This window comes from Ambystoma mexicanum, chromosome 13 (assembly GCF_040938575.1).
Source record: "Ambystoma mexicanum isolate Mex_15411 chromosome 13, UKY_AmexF1_1, whole genome shotgun sequence".
In the NCBI taxonomy this organism is placed as follows: Eukaryota; Metazoa; Chordata; class Amphibia; order Caudata; family Ambystomatidae; genus Ambystoma; species Ambystoma mexicanum.
In genome coordinates, this window is record NC_090938.1 from 801466825 (window position 1) to 801480691 (window position 13867).

Below are 13867 nucleotides of genomic sequence, written 5' to 3' on the forward strand. Positions count from 1 at the left end.
ACCCACGATCCGATACAATAACCTGCGGAAGACCGAAAAGACAAAAAACAGCCTTAAAGAACAGGCGGGCAAGGGTCGGGGCTGAGGGAATGCCGGTACAGGGGATGAAGCGGCCCATTTTGGTGTAGGAATCAACTATAAACCAAACGGTATCATAGCCCTGTCTGCGTGGTAGGTCTGTGATAAGATCCATGGAGATGGTATGCCAAGGCCTGGGGGGAATAGGTAGGGGTTGGAGTAACCCCAAGGGACGTCCCCTACGAGCCTTACATTGAGCACATACTGAGCAGGTGTTAACATAGTTATCTATGTCTCGTCTCATGGATGGCCACCAACACCATCGGTGTAGCAACTCAAGAGTACGTTGCTGCCCTGGGTGGCCGTTGATAGCCGCGTCATGGGACCAAGCAAGCGCCTGATTGCGGACATCGCTCGTGGGAAGGTACAGTCTACCCTGGACGAATGGCAACCCCTCCTGAAGTACGATATCCCATTAATTGAGTAAGTGTGGATGTTGGGAAACCCATTGCTTGATGGTCGTAAGCATGGGTGGGGATGGTGTACATAGACATATGACATGGCCCTTTCCCAAAACCGTGTCCGGGAACAGAGGCAGCGTTTCCCCCCCAGGGGAGCGGGAAAGAGCGTCAGCTTTGCCATGGACCGAACCCGGCCTGTGCTTAACCACAAAGTCAAAAGCAGCAAAGAACAAGTGCCAACGCACCTGTCTGCTATTTGCACATTTAAGCGAGGCCAAGTCCTGGAGGTTCTTATGGTCTGTGTACACTATCGTCTGGTGCCTTGCCCCCATGAGGTGGTGCCGCCAGACCTGGAGGGCATCCTTGATGGCCAGGAGTTCCTTCTCGGTCACCGTGTAGTGGGATTCGGCTGCGGAGAACTTCCGCGAATGGTAAGCAACCGGATGTAAACAGCCCGTGGCAGGGCATGGTTGGGACAGCACGGCACCTAGAGCATACGAAGAGGCATCTGCTTCTAGTACATACGGTAGATCTGGGTCGGGGTGCTGCAACACAGGGGCTGAGACAAACCTAGATTTGAGAGTGTCAAACGCCTTCTGGTGTATGGAGGTCCAGATAAAGGGGACAAGAGGGCTAGTTAACGCTGTCAAGGGAGATACAATGGAAGAAAACCCAACTATAAATCGTCGGTAAAAATTAGCAAAGCCGATAAAGGACTGTAATTGTTTGGTGTTGCCAGGGATTGGCCATTCCGTGACAGCACGGACCTTGGATTGATTCATCGATAGTCCCCCAGGAGAAATGTGGAAACCCAGGAAGTCCACCTCTCTGACATGGAACGAGCATTTTTCGGGTTTGGCAAACAATGCATTCTTCTTAAGGCGTGATAGGACTTCCCTGACATGAGAGACATGGTCCTCCAAAGAGGAAGAAAAAATCAGGATGTCGTCTAGATAGATCACCACATACGTATCTAAGATATCAGAAAAAATGTCATCGATGAAACGTTGGAACGTTGCAGGTGCATTACAAAGCCCGAAGGGCATCACAGTGTACTCGAACAACCCCTGTCGGGAACAAAACGCGGTTTTCCATTCGTCACCGCGTCGTATTCGGACCAGGTTATATGCCCCTCTAAGGTCTAGTTTGGTATAGATCGATGCCTTAGTCAGCCTATCCAGGAGCGTGGAAATAAGAGGGATAGGATATCTGTTCTTTATTGTGATGGAATTCAGTCGTCTGTAATCCACGCATGGGCGCAAATCACCCTCTTTCTTTGGTACAAAGAATATAGGACTAGCAGCCGGAGAGCAGGACGGCCGGATATGACCCAAACGCAAGGCCTGTTGTATATAGTGCTTTAGGGTTTGTTCCTCGGATGGTGATAGCGAGTAGACCCTTCCCTTGGGTATGGGAGCTTCTGGAAGGAGATCGATAGGGCAGTCATAGGGCCTATGTAAAGGTAGGCCTTCCGCTACGGTCTTATCGAAGACCATGTGGTAATCTTGGTATTCCTTGGGGATGCCTGCCATAACGGCTCCCACGGTGTGTGCTGACGTGCCGTCAGGTGCCGTGTCGCTGATGTGGGAGGAAACCATAGCGCCGAGAATAGAGGCAGGTGATGAGAGTGACTCAGGTTCTATGAGACAGAAATGTTGGCATTCTTCTGACTCAAATAGTACTTGTCCCGTACCCCAGTTGATTAACGGGTTATGGTGTTTCAACCAGGGTATTCCGAGTATGACCCCGAACTGGGGTGTGGTAATGAGGTCGAACGACAAGTTTTCCTTGTGGGTACCTTGTATGACCACCTCCAAAGGTGCGGTTTGATGCTTAATCGGGCCGGAGGCTAAAGAGGTGCCGTCAACAGCCTGTACCGGTTCGGGGTGATCCTTTTGGATCAGAGGTAGGTTAAGACGATGTGCTAGCGCAATGTCCATAAAACAACCCGTGGCTCCGGAGTCTATCACTATTTGCACAGCATGAACGATCTCTCTGGTGGGTTTCAATAGGGCTTGTACAGTAACAGGTCTGATAGGACCAAATGCAGGGTCAGCGGGGGTCGTGAACGGGCTCGCCGGTGCCCCCGGTATCATGGGCGAGCCTTCTGAAAACCCGGCGCTTTGTTTCTCGGTCGGCGGGGGCATTCTTTTACATAATGTCCGTTTAGACCACAATAGAAACAAGCGTTATTGGTTCTTCGACGTTCACGTTCTGACTGTGTTATGGGACTCCGGATTCCGCCTATTTGCATGGGCTCGGAACCGACGGAAGACGGCGCTGGAGATGGCTGCCCAAACGTGGATTCCATCCTTCGTTCGGATTTGCGGGCGTCCACCTGTAGGGCAAGGTCTACAAGGTCTGTGAAAACAGAGGGAAGGGCAGGGACCACTGAAAGGGCGTCCTTCATAGCACCACTGAGTCCTCGGTAGAACACGATCGCCTTCTTTTCCTCAGGCCAAGAGGTTTCAGCGGCGAGTTGGTTGTACCGGGTGATGTACTCGATCAATGTTTGTTTACCCTGTGTAAGGTCCAATAGTTCCAGGTCCCTTGCCTGGGCCTTGTAGCGGGTATCGAACACTTTAGCCATCTCTGTGACCAGAAGCTCAAAATCATACAATACAGGGTGGTTGCCCTCTAAGAACGGATTTGCCCAAGTGGCCGCTATGCCTGACAGATGAGATAAGAGAAAAGCGGCTTTTGTTACCGAATCGGGGAAGGCCTGAGGTCTGCACAAGAAATGGAGTCTGCATTGATTTATGAAGGTGCGGTAGGTCCGTGGGTCTCCCTGAAAGCGTTCTGGGGCAGCAAGGGGAGAGGAGGTTGGGACCAATACAGGGGCAGGAGCGGAAGCAGGTATGGCCTGGACTGGAGGTGTGGCATCCCTAAACTCGATGTCCGCAGACGGGGAATGATGTGCGCTTTGTAGGAGGTCTAGGCGGTGGTGAATGGCGGCTGTGGCTGTGGCCATGTCAGTCCTGAGAGCCGCTACGGCCTGCATTAAATCGGTCACGGGGTCCCCGGCGGAGGGATCCATACTCCGATGGCCAGAGGCTTCACAGTCTGTTACAGACTTGATGGTCGTGCAGAGTAAGGATACCTCCGTCCCCAAGTACCGCACATGCAACACCAGAAATACTGCCTGTGTGGTCTTTGAGGCCACAGGTGAAGTGGTTCGTAGGCCTGGATTCGGGAACAGCCGGAAAAGGACCCCTCGAACGCTGTAAGGCAATGGGTTATAGGATAAGCACAGAGCAGTTGGCAAGAGTAGAACCACAGGGAAATGATCCTAAATGGCTTACCTAATGTGTTGGTAATAGATGTTTCAATATCAGCAGAGGGGCGTTGGGGGTTCCCCAAGTGGTGGATATGCAGACAGGCAAACGCCCAGCGTGAAGGCCAGAGGCCAAGAATCCAAGGCAAGAAACAATATCCGTAAGGCAGATCAGGGACAGTCCAAGGGTCAGGTAGCGAGAAAACAGTTCCAAAACGAGGTAACAAGAGGCAAAGGCACTAGGAATCCAATGAGCAAAGGTAGTCCGGCAACTGGTGATCCAATGTCAATACTTGGGCAAGGCAAAGGCAATCCGTGGTACAGAAAACGTGGTCGAGAAAAATCCGTGGAGTTAGCAACAAAACGAGCGTCACGGAATCCGGGTGGAAACAGCTGTGAAGCGAAGCTCATTGATTTCCGGACTCTTTTATCCAATGACGGCGTATCACGTGATGGGGAGTGACAGAAATCACGTGATACGGAAGTATTGCTGCAATGGAGAGTCACGTGACGCGTGACGCGCGGATCCTCCGAGGTCCATTCAGGGCACCCTGGCGACATGGAAGCCTCCAGTGTAGCTGCCAGGAGCGGGAGGGAAAGTAAGTGCCAGGTGAATGAGTAAACCCCCGGGTATGTTGACTGAATGGGCGCCTGGACATGCGTGCAATCGGATGTGTATGTGAGTGAGTGGGACGGCAAGAGGCCGAGGGTGGGGGCGTGGCACCCGCTGAGGGGATGTTAGGTGTAGGAGACGTAACAATACCGCTCGTTTATTAAATTAATATGAATTCACTGGTTGGTAATTTTTGCTGAAACTTGGTTCCAAAATGGCGTTTGTGTTCGCTTCTGTGACTCCAACCCAAGTCGAGCCCTTTGTTCCACTTTTTGGCGGGCTTCTCCACAGAAGCCTCCAAAAGTGGTGCCACTCTGTCTGGGTACCAGAGGGGGTGTGGGAGGGGGTTTAGGCACCCTGGACTGAGTTGCCTCAGCAACTCAAGTCGCACTCTTGTGTGATTGGCCCAAGTGGTGAGCCGCCCGGCTCACCACTTAGCATGTTTGATTGACAGCTAGGCTGAATGAATGGGGGTTTTCTTCATAAAAGCAGGGCTTTGGGGACTGGAACTTCAGAAGTCGCCACAGGACCTAAGGAATCCGAGTAGGGAGAAGCCGAGCCAACCTGCAACGACGACACCACCGGTGGAGCCCTGGTGGACCGTCTCACCACTTTTCCCGACGACAGAGGAGATCTCCAGCCGGAGAGTCTTCTTCCTTTGACTGGTGGGGATAACCAGTTTGCCCGTCTTTTCGCCTTCCTGGACCATCTCGTGGCCGCCTTGCCCATGCCAAGCACCCCGGCAACCGGAATACCATGGTTTACCACTACCACGAAGAAAAGGGTGGTACCTTGTAACCGGAAAACTCTGTGGCTGGTTTTTTCCCTGGCAGTGCAACGACCTTCAGCTTTCCTCCACGTCGAGACCTCCTCTTCCTTTGGACGAAACACTGACTTGCACCCGCTGCCAGGAACAACTGCCCCCGTTGGAGCGTTCTTCCCACTTTCAGGTACTGTGTCCCGTCTGGCTTCCCTTGCGACAAATCGTTCGGGGTGACAGTAAATCCTTGACTTTCTATCCTGGGCTAGCCTAGGACCTGTTAACTAACTTTTCCTGACTTGATCTCAATCTTTTGTGAACTTTCTACAAAGACTCTTTGGGCATAGCCCCACTGTGTGATCCTGGGCACATTTCGATTGCTCTCTCTAAGAGTGGGCCTGGCATTTGAACGTCCTTGCTCTCCAGTAGACTTTGCCTAATCTGCCTCACTGTGGTTCTTTGAAAAGTATTGAAATTTGTGTGCTTTCATAACTCTGCCTTTTTCCCTCCCTTTTTAATAACTTATTAGAGTGCCATCTTATGTTAAGCGCTCACCTCTGTCTGAAAATAAGTGGTGTTTCTCACTAACAAAAAAGTGAGGAATCTGTTTTTTGGTACTGATGTCGAAGAACTCTGCGCCCTTTTTATCTTTTGTGTTCATACAGTTAAGGTCGCATGTGTAATTAGGGTAACCGTGGAGTCCTATGATTCCTCTACTCCACTAGGAAAAGACCATAACACAAAATGTTACCCTTATGTGTTGCTCATGCGCCCAAGTTGTTTTTACTCCATACAGATGGAGAAGGAAATAAGGTACCACACAAAATTTGTGTTTTGATTCACCAATATTTATATAGAAAACTGTTGCCCTTTAGTGATGACACGTGTTTCAACGTAACCAACGTCTTTCTCAAATCAGGGCCAATGTAACCGTCCTCTTAAATGTTCTCAAAAGCTCGAATCCAGTCATGGGTTAAATCCCGTGTCCCTCTATTTCCTCAAAGTCGTCCGGGACGACTTTGAGGAAATAGAGGGACACGGGATTTAACCCATGACTGGATTCGAGCTTTTGAGAACATTTAAGAGGACGGTTACATTGGCCCTGATTTGAGAAAGACGTTGGTTACGTTGAAACACGTGTCATCACTAAAGGGCAACAGTTTTCTATATAAATATTGGTGAATCAAAACACAAATTTTGTGTGGTACCTTATTTCCTTCTCCATCTGTATGGAGTAAAAACAACTTGGGCGCATGAGCAACACATAAGGGTAACATTTTGTGTTATGGTGTTTCTCACTAAGACTTGTCTAATAAGTAATCAGGGTTGTATATATATGATAGTGACTGTGTGTTGAATTTACTTACCTCTTTTTGTGCTAGTGTAATTTACACGTGTGTCTTTAAATAAATAATTATATACTTTTACACCAAAGCTCTGGTCAGTGTTTGCTTGTGCTACTGTATCTCTGTACCTATTGTGTATACTCTATATACTGCCTAACTCATCTTGAGAGAAGTCTGACTGCTCAGCCACAGCTACCAGGTAAATCTGGGTGGCACAGACTGCTACCAATTGGGTTTACTACCAACCACCTGTAGTCCTAAATCTTTTGCAGTGGTCCCTAAGGGAACTGCACAGGTTTCTGCCTAACAAGCGGTGGTGTTTGCATCGCAGTACCAGCGCAGCAACCAGCAAAACCAGCACCAAGTCAGCGCAACAGCCATCTGGCCCACACCATAGCACCCCTGCAGAGGCAGGACGGAGAGCTCACCATTCCAAACTAAGAGGTGAGCCCCCAGACACTATATTTCAGCACACAGAGGGAGGGGGAAAGGTTCCCTGGGTTAGGGTAGCAATACTCACTAACCCGTCATTCTCCTTACAGGTAGAACTCCCAGTATTCAGGGTGAGGAGAGGGCAGGGCAGAGGTCAGCAAACTCCATTGCTCCTGCGGAGACTCAGGTGAGCGTGACAGAACACAAAGCCAACCCTAAAACACCTCTGCCTGAGCGATGGAGATGTCGGAGGTAGATCAGCTGTCACAGTTAGTGGGGGAGCTGCGGGCTGAGGTGCATGCAGCCCGTTCTGAGACAAGCGCCTTGAGGCGTGAACTGATAGTGACCAGAGACAAAACAGACGAGATTGCTTGCCAATTACTACAGAGTCAAGCAGGATTAGCTCCGTTGCCAGGTGGAGCCACGGCTACACCAACGTCACCACCTCAACCCATGGCAGCACCAGTACAAGTAGTCCTTCCAGGCAACATACCACAGGCGCCTCCGGAGAGGTTCTTATGAGAACCCAAAAGGTTTGGAACTTTCATGAATCAGTGTCGTCTACATTTCCTGTGCAAACCAGGGTTGTTCCCCACAGACCAATCAAAAGTGGCCTTTGTGTTGTCATACTTGGGGGAGGGAAGGAGAATGGGACACGGCGCAGAGTTTAAGTCCACCCTAATGTGGGTGTGAAGTTGTATTTTGTTTTAAAAACCAAAAATAAAGGTTTTAAAAAAAATACTTGGGAGGACATGCCGCGGACTGGTCCATGCCGTTAGTCAACAGGGACGACCCTTTGCTCCGGAATTTCGCCGGTTTCCAGCGTGAGTTGGAAAAGCTCTTCGCTCATAGCATACAAGGACAGGCCTTGGATGATGAGTTGTTATCTCTTCGGCAAGGAAATCAGGATCTTTTGGCTTATGTAGCAACTTTTAATCGTCTGGTAGCCGAAACAAACTGACCCAAAGAAAAACGCACAACTCTATTTTACCGAGGTCTACGAGGGGAACTCAAAGACGTCCTGGCACAAGTAGTCAACCCGCCTGCTGGGTGCGCCGAATACATTGACCTAGCAATTCACCTTGATCATCGTTTACAAACCCGGAGGGCCGACCGCACACGCACTGAGAGCAGGGCGTTTTACATGCGACCCAAAGAGACGCCGGTTCGCCAGTCCATGGAAGCACATCCTGAACCCATGCAATTGGGTGGAGTTCGAGGTCCACTCACCAAGGCAGAACGCGACAGAAGGCGGCAAGAGCAGTTATGCTTGTACTGTGGACAATCTGGCCATTTTCTCTGCAATTGCCCAGCAAAACCCCCTCGAAAGACAGTTGGAGCTATAGATGGAGCCAAGGAAGCAACCAAGGTGGAAAACTCCAACGCCCGACAAACATAGAGGTCGGTTTGTCGAGCGCAACTAAGAATCCCTTGACCTCCCACTTCACCATCCCGGTGACCATCGTGGACCAACGCCATCCCTCCAGGTTACACGCACTTGAAGCATTTGTGGATAGCGGAGCCATTGGGAATTATTTGGACTTGGAGACAGCAGACAAAATTGGTTTACCAGTCTGTGCAAAGGAAGTTATAGACAATGTAACCGCTGTCGACGGAACTCAGCTACTATCAGGCCCGGGTACCCGTTGTACTGCAAAGGTCATTATGCTCTGTCAAGACGGACATAAGGAATAAATTTAATTTGATCTGATTTCGGCCCCACAATTTCAGATGATCCTTGGTATACCTTGGCTCGAGAAACACAACCCGCTCATGGATTGGCATAGTAGGTCGTTAACCTTTCCCAGGGACTGCAGACACTGTTATGAGACAGGTCAGGCACCAAAACATCCAATATCTGCATCTCAGAAGACGCTCCCAGTATTGGGAATACTAGGGGCCTTACCCAAAGAATACCAGGACTTTCAAGACGTATTTGCCAAAGAACAAGCCAATACACTGCCCCTGCATCGTTCCTATGACTGCCAGATAGACCTGGTACCGGGGGCAAAGGTCCCATGCAGTCGCATATATGCCCTGACAGAAGGGGAAAACGCCCATCTAAAGACCTACTTGGACCAGTATCTCGCAAATGGTTTTATTCGCCCTTCCAAATCCTCTGCGGCTTATCCCCTCTTCTTCGTCCCAAAGAAGGAGGGGGACCTAAGAACGTGCATTGATTATCGTGCGTTAAACCAGGTCACGGTAAAGAACTGGTACCCGTTACCGCTAATACCTGTGTTGCTCGACCAAGTACGACAAGCGCAAGTGTTTACGAAACTGGATCTTCGAGGGGCCTATCACCTGGTGCGCGTAAAGGAGGGTTATGAATGGAAGACTGCGTTCTGCCCCAGGTACGGCCTCTACGAGTATCAGGTAATGCCGTTCAGGCTATGTAATGCGCCGGCGGCAATCCAACACTTCATGAATGATATCCTGCAAGAACTGTTAAGACGTATGTGCCGTAGTGTACATAGATGACATCCTCATTTACTCGGCTACCGTACAAGAACATGTAGCACATGTGCGAGCAGTTCTCCACAAGTTACGCGAAAACCACCTATATGCCAAGCTTGAAAAATGCTCCTTCCATGTCACCGAAGTCTAGTTTCTAGGATTCGTGTTGTCACCACAAGGGATCTGAATGGACAACAGGAAAGTAGAGGCGATCCTCACTTGGCCATCACCCTCGTCTCTAAAGGGAGTGCAGAGCTTTCTTGGTTTTGCGAACTTCTACCGACGTTTTATACCAGGATTTTCGCACATGGTGCATCCTATCACTACTCTCCTACGCAAGCACCGAAAATTTGAATGGACTCCCGCAGCAGAAGAGGCATTCTGTGCTCTAAAGAGCAGATTTACGTCAGCCCTCGTATTACAACATCCACAACCAGACCTCCCTTACATCGTTGAGACTGACGCTTCAAGTGTAGCCATGGGAGCGGTCTTATCCCAACGGAATCCCGACACAGGTCATCTTCACCCTGTGGCTTTCTGGTCGAAGAACTTTTCTCTAGCCGAACTGAATTACACAGTCACGGATAAGGAACTGCTTGCGATTAAGGAAGCCCTCAAGGAATGGAGGCATTATTTACTCGGAGCCAAACATACCATCACTATAATAACTCATCATCAAAATCTCCAGTACTTGCATTCGGCTAAAGCACAATCATCCCGACAGCTTCGCTGGGCTCTGTTCCTATCAGAATATGATTTTGTGATCACTTATCGGCCCATAGTAAAAAATAGGAAGGCAGACGCTTTATCACGCATCGGCAAAGGGGAACCAGCTTACAGCATTCCTGATCCGCTGGAAATCATCCCTGGTGACAAGATCCTGGGTCTGTGTGGAGATGATTCTTCATGGGAGGCATTCAAGCAGAAGATAAAGGACAGCCTGTCCGTAAGTGAATTACGAACATGGAGGAACAAGGGAGTTAACTTTTCCATCAAGGACGGCCTACCGTGTTACCGAGATCATCTTTACCTTCCAACGCGCACCTTGCAGGAAGAAATACTCACTAACTACCACAATTCACTAACTGAAGGGCACCCAGGAGTGGCAAAGACTGCTGAAAAAATTGAAAGATCCTACTGGTGGCCAACTTGGCGACAAGAAACCCACGACTTTGTCAACTCATGTGGAACATGTGCTCAGAACAAGGCCTCAAGACAAAGACCCGCCGGTTTATTACAACCACTGGCGATACCACCCACACCCTGGCACACCGTCTCCATGGACTTTGTCACAGACCTACCACCCAGTTCCGGATTTAACACCATCCTTGTGGTGGTAGATTTATTCACCAAGATGGCCCATTTCATCGCCTTAAAAGGCACTCCATCTGCTCAGGCCTTGGCTCGGGTATTTCTCAATAACATAGTGAAGTTACATGGGCTTCCAGCCATATTAGTCTCCGATAGGGGAAGCCAATTTGCGTCACGATTCTGGAAGCATTGTTGCTCGTTGGCCGGAATAGAAATCCGATTGTCCACCAGTCACCATCCGCAAACAGACGGGCAAACAGAGCATACAATTCAGACTCTGGAGCAATACCTCCATTGTTTATTACATCAGACAGAATGCTCTTGGGAGGAAATCCTGTGGATAGCTGAATACGCATACAATAATTCAGTACACGCCTCCCCCGCATGACGCCATTTTATACTCTTTATGGCCGCAACCCAAGAACTTCGACATACGACCCGCCAAAGGCCATCGAAATGCCAGCCATTAAGACCTTACACGAAAACATCTCACAAGCAACCAAAGATGCAGTAGAACATCTTGAGGCAGCCAAGGCTACACAAAAGAGGTGTGCTGGCCGTCACCGACGAGAGGCCCCAAACTACCACGCAGGAGATTCCGTATGGCTTGCATCTAAATACATAGCATTAAAAGGGCCCAGGAAATTCCAACCTAAGTTCTTAGGCCCGTTCACAATTGAAAGCGTAGTTACTCCTGTTGCCATGAGGTTGACTCTATCACCACAAATGTACATACACCCGTTTTTTCATGTTTCCTTGTTGAAACCTGTACACCCTGGGACTAGAACACTAGCTCCACCAGCCCCCATAGAAATCAAAGCGGAGGAACCAGAGTACGAGGTCAAATAAATACTGGATTCCAATATAGTACGAAACACCCTGTATTACTAAGTGGATTGGAAGGGATATGGGCCCCAAGATAGGTCATGGGAGCCAAGCAAGAACATTCATGCCCCTCGGTTACTACTCAAATACCATCAGAACAATCCCACCAAGCCTGGTCCAGGAAGCACACCTTTGAGAGGGGCCTTGAGGGGGAGGACTGTCATGGGCACTAGCTTAGCTAGCACTATCAGGTCACCTTCATATTCAATTCATGATGGCAAGAAGGGAAAACAGGCAGGAGCACTGTGGGTGAGAGCGTGGCGAGCAAGGATAGGGTTAATATCCATTTCATCCATTGGTACTCCCTACTCCCATAGAGTAACATGAGACTTCCTGTTTCCACTAGTATGGATCCTTTTGTGCCAACCCAGAACTAAGTGAACACTCTAGTCTTCGGGCGTGGCTCTCTATAAAAGCCACGCCCAAAGCAACCCATGCTTCGTGTGCTTTCTGCAGCTTCAAGCACACGCTTACCTGGTTCCTGAGATTTCTACAGCATTCTTCAGCCCTTGTGACCGGCAGATCAGTCTTCTTCACTGCAACCACCACTCCTGAAAAGATAAGAACAGAGGCGTAAGCTGATAAGCGGTTTTCTAATCACCTTTTTCAGCACTCGTCTGGAGGTTTCGCGACTTCTTTTCCACTCGCGGACCGACAAGTCACTCCCGCTCATCTTATCTGCAATCGCTTCCGGATTTTCCGTCCCCGAGTGACTTTTTGGCAACCTGCAAATAGAAAAGAACAAGGAAAGACAGATTAGAACTTGTAGACACATTTTTGACAAAAACATTTCTAGACAATACGAACCTGAACTTGTCACATGCTTTAACCCAGTGAAGCAACTGGGATTCCAAGGACATATAGCACTTACCTGATCCGAAAAGGGATCCATTTCTGCACATCTGCAATTCCTGCAGTATGAAGGGTCCAGTGAGGTAACTGGCCTTAGGACACTCTTTAGAAGTAAAAGACTCCATTATCCAAAATAAACAGTGGTGTTTGCAACGCAGTACCAGCGCAGCAACCAGCAAAACCAGCACCAAGTCAGTGCGACAGCCAGCTGGCCCACACCATAGCGCCCCTGCAGAGGCAGGACGGAGAGCTTGCCATTCCAAACTAAGAGGTGAGCCCCCAGACACTATATTTCAGCACACAGAGGGAGGGGGAAAGGTTCCCTGGGTTAGAGTAGCACCACTCACTAACCCGTCATTCTCCTTACAGGTAGACCTCCCAGTATTCTGGGTGAGGAGAGGGCAGGGCAGAGGTTGGCAAACTCCATCGCTCCTGTGGAGACTCAGGTGAGTGTGACAATACCACACAATCATTTCCCCCACCCCCGGATACAGAAAATTACACAAAGTTTTGGGTGGACTTGGCAGGGGAGGGTGGATGCATTTATATGACTTGTTCACCTGAGGAGTATGCGTGTAGTGGGGAAAGTTTGCGATCAGTGTGCAGGGTGTGGGTGCCAGTAAAGAGGAATAAGCCATATGTAGATGTAGAAACTAGGGAGCAGGAGCACAGGACTATTCCATAATGTGTTACTGTAAAAGTAACAAAAGAAGGGAATGTTGGGAAGGGGGCAGCCCCACCCCCCCAGGCGCTTTAAAGTAAGGCAAGATGCATTTGAAGCACTATGATGAGCCAGGGGCGAGGGGGGTCAGTGAGAGGGATGCCTTCCCATCTAGCAGGACCTGATGCTAATATAACCAATTATAGTGTAATCATATGGGGTGGCCCAAGGCACAGGCGGCATCGCTATTTTGCGTAGATATTAATAATCATAGGTAGAAGAGAAGTAAATGTGGCATTACATGCACTAGCTCCAAATTCACAAGGCCACAGAAATCTCCAGTCATGACGCGCCCCATGAGGAAGTTCACACCCGACCCGCCACACTGTTTGTTCATTGTTCTTGAAAGTGTTGCAAAGATATGTCTTTCTCCCGAGGGGAATGTGCCCAGCAAGGCCGCGATCAGAGGTCAGCGCATGGTATGCATGTTATCTCACTTTGGCCAAAGTATGACCCTGCCCATTCCCGAGTGACCACAAGTTATAGCCCATATAACTGACTAAATCCTAAGATCCCCGAAGTCCATGACACCAGGTGTCCTTTGACCACTAACCCCAAAGTAACAAGTCCTGAAATGTTCAAAGAGGATGGACACGGTGTATCGTTGAAGCGACAATCATGTGATTTGTATTGCGAGGTGCTGGGAGGGATAAATTATAGTTCAAAATGAGGGCGAAGACCTTGGAGCCAGATGGCGCGGAGGGAATGAGTGAAATGTATGTGCGAAGGTTAGAGTT